This window comes from Mustela putorius, unplaced genomic scaffold, assembly GCF_011764305.1.
Source record: "Mustela putorius furo isolate JIRA1106 unplaced genomic scaffold, ASM1176430v1.1 tig00000288_pilon_pilon_pilon, whole genome shotgun sequence".
Taxonomy (NCBI): domain Eukaryota; kingdom Metazoa; phylum Chordata; class Mammalia; order Carnivora; family Mustelidae; genus Mustela; species Mustela putorius.
The window spans coordinates 139,398-143,807 of record NW_025421345.1 but is presented as its reverse complement, the minus strand read 5'-3'; the positions used below and the strand labels follow the sequence as shown (position 1 = coordinate 143,807).

Here is a 4,410-nt window from a genome sequence, read left to right as displayed (position 1 = left end):
AGTGGAGATGCAACATAGGCGGTTTCGGGCGTACGAAAAGAAAAAATAAAAGAAGATGGGATTGGGAGGGAGAAAAACCATAAAAGACTGAATCTCACAAAACAGACTGAGGGTTGCTGGGGGGAGGTGTGTTGGGAGAGGATGGTGGGGGGTATGGACATTGGGGAGGGCAGGTGCTATGGTGAGTGATGGTGAGTGCTGTGAAATGTGTAAACCTGGTGATTCACAGACCTGTACCCCGAGGGATAAAAACACATTATATGTTTATAAAAAATTAAAAAAAATAATTTAAAAAATCCATTAAAGAAAATACACATATTGCAAGCCCAGAGCTAATCTCATATTCAATCAAAAAAGTTTGAAAGTTTTCCCCTTAAAGATCAGAAAAAAAGACAAGTGTGTCCACTTTCACTACTCTCATTTGACATAGTACTGGATGTCCTAGCCAGAGAAACAAGGAACACAAAGAAATAAAAGACTCCAAAAAAAAAGGAAGAAGTAAAATTTTCTTTTTTTTTGATAACATGAACTTACATGTAAAAGAATCCTAAAAAATTCATAAAAATTTTGAATAAACAAAATTTAGTAAAGCTGCCAAATACAAGATAAATATATAAAAGACAAGAATTTTGTTTTTTGTTTCGTTTTTTAATAGTTTTTCATGTCATCCTTGCTCAGTGATCACGCTAATCTCTGCATCATTCCAATTTTAGTATATGTGCTGCCAAAGTAAGCACAAGACAGGAGCATTTTAACACTCTAATGATGAACTGTCTGAAAAAATAAAGAGAACAATCTAATTCACAATAGCATCAAAACTAATAAAATACTTAGGAAAAGATTTAACTAAGACGATGAATGATCTGTACCCCATAAACTATGACATTGATAAAGAAATTGAAGGAGACATAAATGGAAAGATAGCTCATATTTATGAATGGTAAGAATTAACATTGTTAAAATGTCCATACTACCGAAAACCATCTGTAAATTCAATTCCTATCAAAAATCCAATGTTAGGGGCACCTGGGTGGCTCAGTGGGTTAAGCCGCTGCCTTCGGCTCAGGTCATGATCCCAGGGTCCTGGGATCGAGCCGTGCATCAGGCTCTCTGCTCAGCAGGAAGCTGCTACCTCTTCTCTCTCTGCCTGCCTCTCTGCCTGCTTGTCATCTCTCTCTGTGAAATAAATAAATAAATAATCTTTAAAAAAATCCAATATTGTGTTTTTACAGAAGTAAGTAAAGAATCCTAAAATTTATATGAGAACATAAAAGACAACAAATAATTAAAGCAGTTCTGAGAAAGAATGAAGAAGCGAAATTACACTCTTGATTTGAAACTATACTATAAAGCCCTCATGTTCAAAACAATAAAGTATACTGGCATAAAAACAGACCCATAAACAAGTAGAACAGAATTGAGAGTCCAGAAATAAATCCTTTCATACAGTCACCTAATATTTGACAGGGGCCAACATATATAATTGGTAAAGATAGTCTGTTCAATAAATGATATTTAAAACTGAATAGTCACATAAACCAGCATGAAGCTGGAACCTTATATTACTCAAAAATCTTAACTTGAAATAGATTAAAGACTTAAATGTGATACATGAAACCTAATTTCCTAAAGGAAAACATAGGAAAAATTCTCCTTGACATTGGTCTTGCCAATAGATTTTTGGATACCAGACCAAAAACACAAGCAAAAGAAGCAAAAATAAATAAATGGTATTATATTAAACTAAAGTTTCTGCATTGCCAAAAAAACAAAAGAGAGAGAAAGAATGAAAACACAATCCACAGAATGGAAGAAAATACTTACAAATCTTATATCTGAAAAGAGGTTAATAACCAACAGATACAAATAGAAAATAATATATAATTAAAAAAATAGCAAACGTATCTCAATAGACTTTTTTTTTCAAAAAAGTTATATAAATGACCAACAGGAGCATTAAAAAGTGCTCAACGTAAAAACTCAGGGCAAAGTCATTATGTTGATGTTGTTGTTGTTTACCTCTGAAAAACACAGCAAGATATTATTACCTATTAGAATATATACTACCAAAAAATTAAAACTAACAAATTTTGGTAAATATTGGGTAAAATGCGGAACTTATGCACTGATAGGGATATAAATTTGTATGGAAAACAGTATGGAGATTATTCATATTATTAAAAGTAAAATTACCATATGATTCAGTAATCCCACCTCTAAGTATATATCTAAAGGAAACGAAGTCACTATTCGAAGACATATCTGCACTCTTATGTTCATTATAAAATTATTAACTCTAAGCAAGAGATGGAAATAACTTCAGTATCCATTAATGGATGAATGAATAAAAAAGTATGGTAAATATATACTATGGAATACTACATAGCCATGAAAACTTAAGAAATACTGCCATTTACAACAGCATGGATGGATCTTGAAGGTATTATACTAATTGAAATATTTCAAAGATTTTATATATTTTTTTAATTTATGTATTATGATATCCCTTACATACAGAATCTGAAGGAAAAGCAAACTAATGGAAACTTAGAGTTGAGTTGACAAGAGGTGAACCTGGGGTGGAATAAGGTGGTCAAAGTGTACAAACTTGCAACTATAATAGGAAAAAGTTCTGGAGATCTAATGTACAGCATGATGATCATAGTTAATAATATATACATACTTTTTTAAATTGTGCTTCCCTTTATTAAATTTTGCATATATCACATTCTTACAAGTTGAAAGTTTATAGCAATCTTGTATAAAATAGGTCTGCTGCCACCATTTTTCTAAACATTTGTTCATTTTGTGTCTTTCTGTCACATGTTGGTAATTCTTGCAATATTTCAAGTTTTTTCATTATTATTGTATTTGTTATGGTGATCTGTGATCAGTAATTATGACCCACTGAAATCTCAGAACTAGTTTACTTAAGGTATATACATTGTTTTTCCTTAAAGACATAATGCTTTTGAACAGTACAGTATAGTGTTTATTTTTTATATGCACTGGGAATCATAATTTTTTATTTGCACTGGGAAACCAAAAAAAAATAATAATGATTTGACTTAGTTTATTGAGATAATCGCTTTATTGAGGCGGTCTGGAACAAATCCCACAAGACCTCTGAAGTTCATCTCTACTGTACTATATACATTAAAGTTGCTAAGAGAGTAGATCTTAAAAATTCCTTACAATACATGCATAAAAAACAGTGGCAACTATATGAGATAGTAGATGTATTAACATTTTTATGTTGATTATATTGCAATACAGATGTATGCCAATTTATCAAATGGTACAAAATTTACACAATGTTAAAAGTTTGCAGTGTTTAAGAAATCATTTCTTAAATTTACAAATTATAATATGTCAATTATTTTTCAATAAAGCTGGAAATAACTTTTTGTAGAATTAATCTATTTTTCAAAAAAGGAAGTAAGGAAGTAGAAACTGCAACTAACTCTGAAATAATGAAATACAAAATCCATTTTAGTTATATACACTGTGACAAACACTATTAGTTAGTTTACAATGAAGGAATACTTATGAAGCATGAAGGATGGCCTATAAATAAGGCTGAAAGAGCTCAGTTTTAAGGTTTAAATTTAAAATCTTCTTTTGAAATACTAAACTGACCACCCAGTTTTCCAAACATAAATGTCTTAACTGCATGAATTTATTTCATACAACTCTATAATCTAGTTTCATAAGAAAGCAGCATACAAATTTTGAATAAGACAGACTTGCTTAAGTTTCTTTATGTTCAACAGTAAAGGACACTTCCCTAAAAATAAATAGAAGAAAAATCAGCACATTTATTATAATTATTATTCATAATGAGATTCGTATTGAATTAAGGAATATATAGCCTCAGAGGGGGTAAAGTAAAATGAAATTTATTTTGGTAAATGTGTCTATGAATAGTCAATACAATGCCTCAATATAAATGAATATTATCATTTTGAACAATTTAATTACTATTATTAGAATTATTATAAGTATAAAAATAGCTATCATTTTAGCATGGAATAAGAGACTCTCATGCTCCATGCTTCATTACACCCACACAAAAACTCTGCATAATAAGTATTATCATCACCATTTCATGGGTGAAAAAACTGAGGCTAACACATTTAGATAACTGGTTTATGTTTACATGGCTGATAAAGATGCATCACACTAATTTAGGCTTTATGATTTCAGAATTGTACTCTTTCCACTTCACATTCTATTACTCTGTAAATACTTGGCTTGTTTTCATTTAGTTCTTTAATTTTATTCATGTGGCGATGGCTTAAAGCTTCATTTAAAGGAAGCGTAAAAAATTCATTTAGCCAAAAGCTCCCAAGAATTAAAAATGTCATGGATCTAATGTAGACATGGATATCATTAGTTAATGGGTAACTA

The 4,410-nt window shown here is 30.6% G+C and overlaps 1 pseudogene; it reads right to left on the bottom strand.

The window, feature by feature from the left end:
• Positions 1–622: 622 nt before the first annotated feature.
• Positions 623–737, bottom strand: LOC123391841 (annotated as a pseudogene).
• Between the last annotated feature and the right edge of the window lie 3,673 nt (positions 738–4,410).